The 13,605-nt window shown below is 36.7% G+C and overlaps 1 protein-coding gene across 2 annotated transcripts in view; it reads left to right on the top strand.

The window, feature by feature from the left end:
• The first annotated feature begins 2,184 nt into the window (after positions 1-2,184).
• Positions 2,185-13,605, top strand: part of NAALADL2 (N-acetylated alpha-linked acidic dipeptidase like 2) — a 497,171-nt gene continuing 485,750 nt past the window's right edge. For both annotated transcript variants that reach the window (XM_080409532.1, XM_080409535.1), the window contains exon 1: positions 2,185-6,500. The gene's annotated coding sequence lies outside the window, so the exon portion shown is untranslated. The remainder of the gene's footprint in view (positions 6,501-13,605) is intronic.

The raw sequence follows: 13,605 nt of genomic DNA on the forward strand, positions 1-13,605 counted from the left end.
CTGTGATAGACGTGGGCATTCTAGAAGGTCTTTTGAATAGAGTTTATCTTGTATTTTGATATCAAATTACTCTGATTAAAATTTTTTTGTGTGTGGTTTCTGGATCTGTAGTTTAGTAATACTTACTTGGAAAGAAGCCTGGGTCTAATATGAGCATTTTCTTGATGTGATGTCTACACATTTTGTTACACAACAGAAGAGGAATGGGCTGAGGTCATTCTCCTATTGGATGGGAAGGAGCTACCTAAAGCATGTTGTCAACACTGAATTTTTTGGCATTTTCCTTATGCCGGTAATGTTATTGAGGTTGTTTTTTTTTTTTTTTTTAACTTCACAGCTAAAAATACTGTCCAGAGTGTGAAACAATTGTTAAATTAGCAGTTATTAATATGTAGATCTTCTAAGTTGAAATCAGGCTGGGTGTGGAAGAATTCTTAGTGCATGGAAATCAGTATTAGCATCTGACCTCTGGTTTTTTCCCATTATATTGTCTTCTAAAAGCTTTCTACTTAACAGCTCTGTAAAATAGTTTATATTTCAGTTAGCTCCAGGTACGCATTCTGTACTATTCTGAAGCCTTCTCCTGCGCCTTGTCATCAGACAGAGAAAATGCTGCCCTGTCCTAGCACTGTATGAGGCTACCCCAGTCTAACTTGTGATACAGGCAACATGAGTGAAGGTTTTCTTGTATGAGCAGAACTGGGACTGGAGTGAAACTCCAGTTTGTACATCCGCTGGGTCGTCACCAGATAGTAACTTGTTTGGATTGTTACCAAGCTGGGTGGCAATCATTCAGCATGTAGATGATAGTGAACTAGACAGTCTTCCTAAGATGATAATCTCCATCTTTTTAGAGACCAAATTTTAAGAAAGCAGTGTTTCTTCCAGCAACACATACTGGGTTTTTTTTGGTTTTGTTTTTTTTTGGTGTCTTCAAGATAATAATGTGTGTGACCTTGGTTTATAAGGAAAAAAAAAAAAAAAACCAAGTTCAAATTCCATGGCATAAAAGTACATCTGAAAAGTTAAATAAAAATCCTTTCCTACAGATTAAGACTGCTGCCTTTCTCCTCCCTTTTAAACGTTTAAACACACTCTTTACGTGATGTTTAAGCTTTCATGTCAAAGTTACAAGGTGCTTTAGCCAGGCTTGAATCTGAGAATGAAACCCAAACCAGGACAATAACAAAATGACACAAAGATTGACTTCCCTGTGCTTGCTGGATGAAGTGAAAACTGCTGAAATATAAATCCTATATCCTGGGATTTCACTGCCTGCTGGAACTAATCTCATTAACTTAAAACCACCTGAGGCTTAAGAGAGAGATATACACTGCCGTGAGAAATTGTATTTATCTCATCCTAGGGGGAAATCCTTTCCCTCCCCCAGCTTACCTTACTTGTGACTTTGTCATTCTTGAACTACCAGGTCATTTCTTCCCCATGGGAAAGTTGTCATAGCACATAGCAATGCAGTTACTGTATCTGAAGTTCACTGCTATATGAATGCTGAGATCACTGTTCACTGTTCAAGGTTGTTTCTTCTTAAATAACTTCCTAAAGAAAACAAAGATTGGAGAAATATGTTAGCAGTTTACTTAAATAACTTTCCTGTAGAGTTACAGGAAAACATTCCAGAATGAAAGACATGGCATAAGGAAAACAGCTTATTGAAAATATTTAGGTGTTTATTACCATTGTAAATCAAATACTGAGTTTTCTTTAACTAGTACAGCTTTAAGAGTTTGGTTGCTTCTCATAACAGCTAATTGGATGCAGAAATGTAAAATGCAAGGTTGCAGTTTTAAGTCCAATCAGTGCTGCCAATGAGAGCTGTTGTAGTTGTGTGGTTCATTGTCCATTTGGATTGAGACTAGATCCCAAATCTGTATTCAATATTAAAGTCCAGCCAATAGAAATAGTCCCTTTGACATGGAAGGATTTTGGGTGAGGCCTTATCTGATAGTCTTGTTGGACTTTGCAGCAAAGCAAAATGGCCTCGTCCAAGTGTCTTGTAATGTTTCTCTTCTTACGAAAAAATAAATCAATTTTGAGTTATTCATTAAACAGCTCAAACAGAAGAATATTCAGAAGAAAAGTAATATTAACACTGAGTTAGCTCACAAAAACTAAAGTCCTGATCTCTGAGCCAGTATTCAGAAAGTCTTACGCAGCGAAAGCCTGGTCCTTGTCATACTGCTTCCAGAAGGCAGCCAGGAGTACACTTGTATTGTGGAGGTGGAAATTACTTGCAGTGAAATGAAGGTGCCAGTTTCTGTGACAGAGTGACTGCTTAGCAAAACTATGTGTGATTTCTGCAAAAGCCAGTTCAGCTCAAAAGATGGTTTGTAGATTTGAATGACAAGTCTGTCAGAGTTCAGTGCTGATTGTGGCTTATTAGCCCTAAGTCACTGATTTGATGACCAGCCATTCAAAATGTCTTGTATTGCTAGCTTGGTTATAGGGACAACAATAAACACAGTTGCAATTGCAGACCAATTAAAGTAATAAAAATTAGAATTTAAGGCCCTGCTTCTGTTTCATCCTCATGGTACGAGTGGAGAGCAGGATAGAAAGTTGCTTTGCAACACCCTTATTCATCAGTATGGAGGACAAGATGAGGAAAAGGTTTGTATTTTCAGAATGTCCTACTTCCTTGTTGCCACAGGCAGAAGCCATGTGTGCAGCAGACCATTTGACTGGTAGAACTGGTACACTGTATCATGTATTTCTGCGGTGAAAGTCATAGAGTCTGGACATCAGCAGTCTCATTGCGGGCCATGTGAAGATGTGCAGAGGGTATCTCCCTGTTCTTGAAAACAAGACGGGTTTACACATTTCCAGCACCCAGAGAAGCCTATTCATCTCCTAATTTACCAGCAAAGCCACCCTGTTTCAGGGAGGCTGATCGGCCTATAGATTAGCCTAAATTCGACTGAGCCATTATGATGGTAAAATTTAGTGCCTCACGTTAGAGGGAGGGTGTTTAGACATGAATAGTGATCAGTGAGTTTATGAAGAACAGACAGGATAAAGGTTGGATTGGGGGGGTAGGTGGGCAGTAGGATGGTTAACTAGGGGGTTTTATTTTGGAAGGGTGTTATTTCTATTTGCATATTGGACCTACAATTAATACTTGTTTTAGCAGCTTCTAGTAACAGATGGATATGAACTATAATATACTTAATATTTCCAGCAGTGTTATTCATAGGTCAGGTCAATTTGTGGTGCAGATAATCAGGAGTGTAGTGCTCATGTGTTGTGATTTGTTCAGAAGCCTGACTTCTTTGATAAATGGTACAGCAGTTTATTGGGTGAACTTTAATTTTATATGCAAGGCAATAACGTTTTGAAGTTAAGGTTGAGAAGCTAAAAGCAAAATGCAGTGAGCACTCCAGTGTTTTAGTGGACTTTGCTGTTTGCTGCTATTTAAGTGTCTTTGCACATTCAGGTGATCTAGTCTCTGGATGTGGATGCCCCATTAAAGATATTTATGGCGCCACAATGAAATGCATATAAGCAAATAGTTAAGTTCATTCATGTGTCTGGATAAGAAGTCCATGTAACTTACCTGACCTATATAGTGCTAATTATGTCTTCTTGTGATCTTGTCTAGGTGTAAGTAAATTTGGCGAAGTATTTTTGTCTAATGTTATTGAATAATGAATAAATCAGTGAAGGTAGCAACACGATATCCATAATAATTTATCAGAAGAGCGACTATAGTGGTTTATGCTTGCTGAACTTCGGTGTACATTCCTTTTCAGTCCTTCATAAAAAAGTACAGCATATTCTAGTTTATTTTGTGATGGACAGGCTGTTAATTCTTAGTATAGCTAAGGAGTAGGAACCTGACACCTTGTATGATTTATGTGTTTTCTTTGTAATCTTGTTTCTGTTTTGTAACCTTTAAAATGTGGGTTTTATGAGTAGTATCATTAAAATTTTTACTCCCTCTAGTATGTGATGTTAGTCATTATTGCTGTGCTGTGCCTCCATAGCACTTGCCTGGATTATAAAATGGCCTTCCTTGGAGCCAAATAGTAATTTTTTTCCTTTCTAGAGTAAATGCATGTTGTATTCATTATTTTTTGTTGGTGCTCCCATACTGGAGCAGAGGTCAGAATCTGGCCTTTTCTGCTTTCCATCCAAGTGTGAAAGGTGGCTAGGAGTAGCTATGTGTTTCTAGGAACGAAATATGAAGGGTTTTTTAACTTAAGAGGTTTGATATCAATCAGAGGAAATGGCCAGAGAGTTTGTTTTGAAGTGTACTCTATTTCAGACTGACATATTCAGTAGGTGATTTAATGTTGGGCTAGGCTTTGTTACACTAATTTTAAAATGTTTCAGTGAAGAGTGAATCTTCAGTTAGAGCAAATAAAAGCTAATACTGAAAGTGAATCACAGTCCTTATTTCTATTGATTGAGACTTTAAAAAGGATCTTATACACGAGGAAGGATTTTGCAAAAGACTTAAAAGTTACACTTTTAGTTTGCATCCTCAAATTAAAGGTGCCAAAAATATTTCTTCTAGACAGCTCTTCCATACTCTGAAAAGTTGTGGGCTTTTTTGAAGCAAATGAATCAAATGGAAAGTGGAAGTTTTGCTTGAGCTGTGGATTACTGTGCTGGTTCTCTGAAGGATGTCAAGGAAACTGCTCTGTAACTCATGAAGATGACCCATCTCTCTCTTCTTTTGTGTTTTTCAAGAAATGGAAGATCTTTACTCACAGTTTATGTAGACAAATCATCTAGCAGGTTGTTGTATAAATGAATTCATTGCTAACTCCCCAAACATGATTTAGCCAGATTTCATATAGAGGTGATATGGAATTGTTTTCTGAAACAGACCAAGCAGTATTATGCAGATGTTTAGTTTTTTCAACTCAAACTTGTTTACTTAGAATAATGGAATTGTTTATGTTGGAAAAGACCTTTAAGATTATTGAGGTTAACTGTTAACCTAACACTGCCAAGTCCAACAACCATGTCCCTCAGTGCCACATCTACATGTCCTTTTAAATACCTCCAGGGGTGGTGACTCAACTACTTCCCTGGGCAGCCTGTTCCGATGATCAACAATCCTTTCAGTAAAGAAATTTTTCCTAATACCAAATCTAAACCACCCCTGGCACAACTTGAGGCCATTTCCTCTTGTCCTGTTGCTCATTACTTGGGAGACACAACCACCTGCCTACAACCTCCTTTCAAGTAGTTGTAGAGACAGAGATCTCCTTTGAGCTTCCTTTTCTCCAGGCTAAACAACCCCAGTTCCCTCAGACACTCCTCATTAAGACTTGTTCTGTAGACCCTTCACCAGCTTTGCTGCCCAGAAGAACTAGGATTGCAGCAAAAGAGCTAGGATTCAAGCTCTTCTTAGCATGCCAATAAGAGGTTGTATTTTTTTTTTCTTTACAAAAGACTTACGGTTGTAGTAACATATGTTTTACTGATGTTAACAGAGAATAAAATACTAATTTCAGTGCAGCCTGAGGCTACTGTGATACATTCAGTACTGTCATCTAATTCCATTGAAAGTTATGTGATATAGTACTAGAAAACAAGTCTGAACAACAAAAGAAGTGTTATTGCTGGAAAACTTGAGAATGAAATATCTCAGATTGGAGGTATGTCAGAGTAAGCACACTCAGGCATTAGATCCTCAAGCCAGTGGCCTCTTCCTGAAATATTTGGTATCATGCTGCACTTTGTTACAGCTGTTAAAATTCTATCTGCTTCTGTTCCCAGAATGATTATTCTCTCAGTATTTGCAAGGCAAGTTTCCTGTCATGTTACAAATTTCCCTATTTATTTTTGCAATAAAGAAAATTGAGTATCGGAGGTTCCTGCACTGAACACTTCCAGTAGTAACATTCCTAGAGTGGAAGGGGTGTTCCCTGGGCTTGCACACTTTTGTAATAGCAACTAAGATCTATTTTGAGAGTCTTGTCCTTCCCTCACCACACACACTGCAACTAGACTTTGATTAAAGTAACACTATCAAGTTGAAGTTTAATTTGCTTTATGCTACTTGTATGTATTTAAAATTGTGAGCGGGATCCATACTTAAATGTCGGTGAGACAGCGAAGAAGGTAGAAAGAAGAGCTGTGATGCTGATTAGATGAGGCAGAGTAGAGTTTTTCATAGGGTTAATCTTTCCAAATTGGAGGATGTAAGATTGAAAGTGAAGGGCATACTTCTTGTTGAGGGAAAGTGGTAGAGTGGTCCTAATGCAGAATCTCATTAAAGCAACTGTCAGGATTCCTCTATTTTGCCATCACCTCCCCTATTCTATAAGAGTCAACTGTCGTTTTGAGTGAGCATACTGCGAAAGAGGCATTTACAAATAAATGAAAAATGTCACAATTGATTTTGCTCCTTTCAGAGTACTCTGTGTCAGCTTTGTCACAAACCCTTTGTTATTCTCTTTTCCAGATCTCTTGGGGTGGACATTGGAAATAACTTTGGATGGTTCTGGGGTTCTTTCTGTTAACCCGGGGTAAGCTCCCTGGATTATGACTTTTTATTAACGTTTGTGCAACAGTTAAATAATATTGACTTTTCAGTGCTTATAAAGGATGAAATACTATAAATTCTTACCAATTACCTGATGAATATATATTAAAGCTTCATAATACAGTCCACAATTGAAAATGCTACTAATGTAACAGATTGATTTATTAGTTTCTTCTATAGAAGTATTTGTGAATTACAGTAATTACTTTGCAAATGTTGCATGCAGCAGTACTAGCCACATAAAATACACATAGTTCTGTGTTTTTATTTATTTCTAAAGAATATGTACCTCTGAGTTGGTAGTGTTCTTTTTTTTTTTCAATATTTATAATTTCTCATTCTCTTTCAATGTGTGTTATGTGGCTGTTATAGTGCATATTGGTGCTTGTAAACATATTGAAAGGTAAGCTGTTTTTGTTACGTATTTGCTGGCTGGTAAGTGTACCTAATGGGCAATATCAGTAAACCCCTTTTAATGCAAAAGTGTTAGCATAAGAATGGATATCTTTTGGAATTTCATTACAAGAAATACTTGAGATGGTTTAGATACAGCAAAGTGTCTAAACTGCTATCACTTCTAATAAAATAGTGTCATAGTTGTATTCTTTTTGAACTTCAGTTTTGTGATAGCAATCCAAAAAACTGTGGAAGAAAGTACATTAATGTGTAGAAATGCCCGTGATCCTTTAAATATGTGTTTAAAGGTTTTTAATGACAGACTCAGTGCTACACTTTAAGAGGAATTTTTGTCCTTTTTGCATTTTCTGTAATGTCCAAGATGTGTAGCCTGCAAATAGTAGTAGGACAAGAGTCTGCCACTTTCTGCAAACTTCAGAAAATCAGTTCATACTGTATAGAAAGAATTGCTTTGTGGCGTTTTGTGTGAGCATTTCTTAAGGGACTCTCCAACAACAATTTACATACATTTTGCCATCTGGCAAACAGCGCAGAGTCTTTATTTCGCTGCGAGTTATTTTTCATCATAGAATATTTTTTAAAGTTCTGCATTTTACCACTATTACAATCAACAGATTTTGGAAAACAGAAGAACTGTAGGAAATCCAGGAAGGAATTGGCTTCTTTAAGGGAAAACAAGAACAGATTATGGTGTCACTTGCCCTATATACAGATTTCTGTTCCTCTTTCATCTGGGATTGTAACATAGCCTGATTATCTCTACTTCTAACACAGCAGACATTTCTTTGCATTAGTATATGCATATTTGTCAGCTGTTTGAGCATTTTTAATGTGTTACGTACACAGCCAGCTTTTACAGTTCTGATATACCTTTGGCTTAATTAAAATGAAAGGTGTTGAATTTTAAAATGAGTATCTAAAATAATTGTTAACTTTCCTGAAAGTGTATAGCTTTTATTTTTGTTCTTTTAACTAGAAATCAAAACTTGCTCACTGAGGCTACCAAAGAACACAATTTGTACTTTGGACACTTTTGTTTATAGATTAGTACAAATTTTGGGACAAAGCTCTCTAAGGCAATCTCTAATATTGTGTTATCAGCAGTGAGCTGCCCAACCTTACTTCTTTTTTTTTTTTTTTTTTTTTTTTTTTTCCTGTTTGCATTAGAAGAAAATTGTAGATGTGAATCTAGTATGAAGACAAAAAATGAGGTCTGGCAGTGTGAAAACTAATGACATTATTTCAATGAATAGGCCAGACAGTTTAAGGCTGGTGTAATTAATTATTATTGTTACTGTAAACAGGGAAGGAAGGAAGGAAAAGTTAGATGAAAATGAAGTTGAACTCAGCATTATCAGTTCTACTCATTCCCCAAACTGGACCCCCATTTGACTTTAACAATACAGTAAATTGTTTTGAGGTAAATCAAAGTGGAAGTCTGTAGCATTTCAGATCTAAATGGGGCACATACTTATGAGTAAAACAGTGCTGCAAAGGGAGGTGTAGAACTGTTCCATAATGCCTTGAAACAATAGCAATATATTGGCTAAATATGACTTGGCGGATTTGTAGAAGCTCAGACTTTTCAATCACCAGATCTCTGCATGTAAACATGATATTTAGTTTCATCATGCTACTTATGTTGATTTGTCCCAGCTTCTTCTGTGGAGCTGGGCATACTGTGATGCATAGTTATGCATATGTAAATCTCTGTGCACCAGCTGATTGCATATATGAGAATTACTTCCATATATTAATCTGAATCATAAGATTACTCTCAAGTGTGGGATGTCCCTATGAGCAGTGGATGAAATGTACTGATTAACAAAATTACCGTGACTTAGAATATAACTTTAGTGGGAGATTGTCCAAGATCTCCATTCATCAAATAGCAAACGCAGATTAATAAAAAAAACCCCAAACTCACGTGAATGCCACCACTGCTTATTTAGTTCACTAAGGAACTTGCAAGTAGGCAATGAGTCTAGGAAGAGCCAAAGGGATGCACAGAGACCATTTGGTCCAGTGAGAACCCTTCCTGGAAGTGCACCAAAGACAGTGCTATACTGCTAATAGAGATTTCCAGTAAACTTATTTTCAGCCAGGAGCAAGGGAATAGGGAAATGAACTGAGAGCTGTATCTTTCTGAATCAGTTTCTGTTCTTAAACTGTAAATGAATATGTTAAAAACTACTAAAATTTTGGTTTAACTGATTGTGGTTCCCCCCCTGTAATTAGACTTTGCTATTCATGATGACAGTTTTTTGGCTTCTGAACCCAGAATATTCTTTCAACCCCTTTTCTTGAGCAAATGTCTCTTTTTCCTATATAAATTAATAAAGGTGCTGTATGTCTAGGTCGTGGGGACATGCTAGCCTCATATTTCAGCAAGATGAATCACAGACTCTTCCCAGTCCACAAATACATGACTCTTTATGGCATAAGATAGCTTTTTTTGTATATGAAGGAAAAGTAATTGGAAAAGGGGGGGAAGTAAGGGAAGATAACTTTGTTGCCAAGTGGGGAAAGATAAGATTTGGAGGAGTTACCATTCATGAGTTTGTCATGTAACAAAGTTGTTACAATTTCACTTTTAGAAGATGCATTTTAAAATGCTGAAGATACTTGCTTATAAAACTCAAGCCGATTTCTAGCACCTTTTCTCACTTGCACCGTGTTATTCCCTGAGTGTCTGTGTTATTCCATTGACTTCAGGGAGATCACTCATGAAATAAAGAAGTTGTTCCTCACCTCTTAGTACCTGAGGCTCTGCTCAATGCTTCTGCTGCTTTTTAGCTGCTATGAAACTTTATTATCCAACTGGTTTCCTCTGAACTGTTTTGTGTAGTTGCTTTATAAATAGCAGTGCTTCAAGTGGTGTAATAGAACTCGTAGCAGAAAGGACATGTGAAGAAGACGTGGCTGTAAGACAAGGCTAACAAAAAATGTGCAGTTTCTCACTGATGTAGCTGAATGAGTCGGTTTTAGGTAATTTGCTATTCAAACAAGAATAATGAGGTAAAATGCATTTTACTCATCTTCGTTGTGGTACGGTGGTTAAGCCTGAACCACTTAATTTTAGGGGGTTGGACAGGGCAAAAGAAATTGCAAATCACTTGCTTAATTAATCATTCTCTCATGGTTGCCTCTAGCTGTAATGTGTTAATGATGGTCAGACAGATTAACCATCAGAAAATCCCCCAAACTGTGTAGGAAAACACCATGAAGATAGTGAAATAGTTTAATTGCTGCTTAATCAGCACAGCAAAGGCAGGGGAGGAAGCTCACATGCTGACCCCTAGGTTCCAAAAGAGTAGTCAGAATACTGACTTGAAATGCATGTAGTGTGATCATCTATGTAATAACATATTTGAGAGTATAGGGAAGTTTCTTTGACTACATTTCCTCAAGTCATTATTTTAGCAAGAACATCTTGGGAATATTTTCAACTCTCAAAAGTGTTAGCAGGACCTAATGCATTTTTAATTTTTCCCCATGAAATTGTAGTATTTATTTAAGCAATAAATAATTATAATTGCAGCTGGGGTATTTTTTGCATTTACTAGAACAAAATTGTTTGAAATTCCATTCAGAATTGGTTCCCAAGCACTTAACGCTTGTGTATAGATTTGAGTTACTGTTAAGAAAATCCATGAATTGCCATGGAGTTAATAGTACTGGCTTTATTTGAGAAGCATGTCCTTTAGCTCCTTTGAAAATTATAGTTATAATTTATGACAGCTGAACATAACTCCTATGACTCTCCTGTAACTCTAGAATCAGGTTATGCAAATTTGTCACTGATTCCAGTGGTCTTCACTGAGAGCCAAGGTTTCACACAACATCTTCATAAAAGAAAGCAAATACAAACTTCTGTCCCCCACCATCTGTTCTAGGAGTATTGCTTTATTTTCCACTGTTTGGGGGAAGAATTTAGCTCAATGTTCTTGAATTAAGTATAGAGACATAATTAAGATTTTTAACATTTGTAAAAACTTGTATGCAGGAGGTAATTGTGACAGTCTGCTGTGCCATATTAAAATGACACATAAGCGGAGCAATGATTTCATCAACATAAATATGGTGGTGTTTAAAGTTGATTCTCTCTATAGGGTGCCATAAAGTAATTAGAAGACCATAACATAATCCTTCAGTATTGCATCTTAATTCCTTAGAGGGATGCGTTAATCTTTTCTGACTACAATAGTGTACTATTGACCATAGCAATACTATAAAACTGTAAAACAATCTGTAAAATGAAGTACTGTTTTTCTAGACTAGCTTACTTATTTTATAAAAACTCCTGAAATGCTCATACTTCTAATGATTTTTGCTTGTAGCAAACTGGAAGTGGAAGTATTTGTCTTAAAATTAAAAAGTGACATGGAATGCTATGTACTTTGCCTTAAAGAAACTGCATGTAAAATATTTGTCCTCTGTGAGGTTTGAAGACTAGTAGAAAGTCTGTGCCAACATGGGAAGAATCTCTTTTTTTGTATAGGTGATGATGAGTTTTTGCAGCTAGTATAAACTAATACAGGGATAGTTCCATACTGTAAATTTAAAGGATGAGAATTTTTAGCAGTTTTTTTCCCAATAGTGGATGGAGAGCTGGGTCTGTCTTGTTGACAGTATTACAAGTTAGTCTTGATTTATTTTTTTTTTAATGACCTATACTCTTGGCATGAGTTTGTAATAGTGGATTGTGTTAATTGGAAGGGGAGGGGAAGCTGCCAATGTGCTGCTCTGATGGAGGAAGATCAAAAATATTATCTAGTGAGTTTGATCAGAAAAGATTCTCTGTGCAAGCCCCTCTGAGGTGAACGTGATCCTCTGCTCATAGCAGGAATTCTGCAACCCAAGAGGACATTATTTTACTGTCTTTTCATTGTACCCATGTAGGACATCTTTCTGATTGCACTGTGAAGTGTATCACACTTCAAAGATTCTTTCCAGCCCACCCAGACCTGTGTGATTCTGCTGTGGTTCACTGTACTTAGCATTTTAATTAATTTGGGTGTTTGCCCTTCCTTTACTAATGTTTTCATCAGCAGTGGTGGAAGTGAATTGTTAGCAAGGCCCTTGCATGTCATATCCCCAAATAAGGCTCTCTTCTTGAAGAATAAACTAGACTTCTAGTTTAAAGAATAAACTAGACCTCTAGTTCACTGTGCAAAAGGCTTTAGGAATGTGCAACAAAAATTCAGAAGTCTAATTAAGGAAACATTGAATTTAAGCCCAGGTTTGACTACCTTGCTCAGGTGTGTGCTTCCATGGTCTTGTAGGAGGTTACATGCCTTAACATAAAGGGCCTGAATGGCTCCATCCATGCAAATTGGAACTATTGACTCTTCTGTGTGACATTATAATCAACATTTGTTTTTAAGCAGGGTAGCGTAATCACTATTTCTTAATTGACAAATATCTAGAGTAGTGTGCAAGACAAACTTTTAAAACTGCCAAGGTGTATAATCATTATTTCTTACATGAATATTTAAAAAAAGAAGAAAACATGGAAGCTTAAACTGATGCTTCTGACCCTGATCTCGTTAAGGAAAGAGGTGTAATATTTAGCAGCCTCATGGCATTCTTGGTATACTTAGTAATTCTTTAAGACTATGCTGTTTGAAATATAGCACATTTGAGCTCAAAAGTGAGTGTTTCTGGTACATTAAGACCTGTGAAGGAGATAATCTTCTTGGGAGAGTTTTGACATTTGTTTTAATGGAAGTAGAAGGAAGTACAAATACTAGGTTAGAACGACGATTAGAAGTGATCAATACTGATCAATGGTCAGTATATCAAACCTGTTGAAGCTTTTTAGTTAAGAGTTTCCTTTATTTAATGTATTGTCAATTATGTGGATTTTTTTTGTTTGGTTAGGTTTGTTTATGGTGTGTTGTTTTTTTTTTTTTAAAAAAAATTAGAAAGTGTATGGCTATATCTGTATGAATAAACCACCCTCATCCTGGTGATGTCAGTGACAAAACTGGTGGATTTCAGCAAATCTATCTGCTGGAGATTCAGTTTATATGCATAGATATGGTACTGCTCAAAGCAAAATATTTCACAGTCATAGTACGAACACTTCCACTGCTCTAAGGCATCTCAATGCATTATGGAAAAGAGCTCATTTCCACTGAGGTAAGTATTTTGCAGTGGTTTTATTTTCACAAAAGCTAAAGCCATAGCCAAGAGATGATGACCCAATTTTTGATGAAAAAAAAAAAATAATCACCTGAGCTCCCTTCCCCCAACAAAGCACCTGCACAGCAAATAAGTAGTATCGTAATCAAAGTATCGGGGGTTTCAGCTTCAGCAAGGAGGTTATCCAGTATGTGAGGCTTGCAGGAGGTGGAATTCAAAAGCCTGAGGTTTCAGTGCATTGTTTGGAAACAGGATTGAGGGACTTGGAACGTAGGCAGGTCCAGCTTTTTGGAAAGCTTTTTGAGGGTTAAGTATTCTTGTTTTTTTCACCTTTGCTTTTCCAAGTCTGCCAGTCTTTTCCATCAAAATCAGTTATGCAAGCAGTCTTCCTGAAACACTCTGCACTGGGAGTTAATGACTTTGTTACTGCAGACCTTACAGATGTGCTGTGAATTCACTGAGTAACATTTATTACAAGCTTTGTAGTAGTGGTTACTTTTACAAAGTATGACTTTTTCAGATAA

Source organism: Falco punctatus, assembly GCF_963210335.1.
Source record: "Falco punctatus genome assembly, chromosome: 13".
NCBI lineage: Eukaryota > Metazoa > Chordata > Aves > Falconiformes > Falconidae > Falco > Falco punctatus.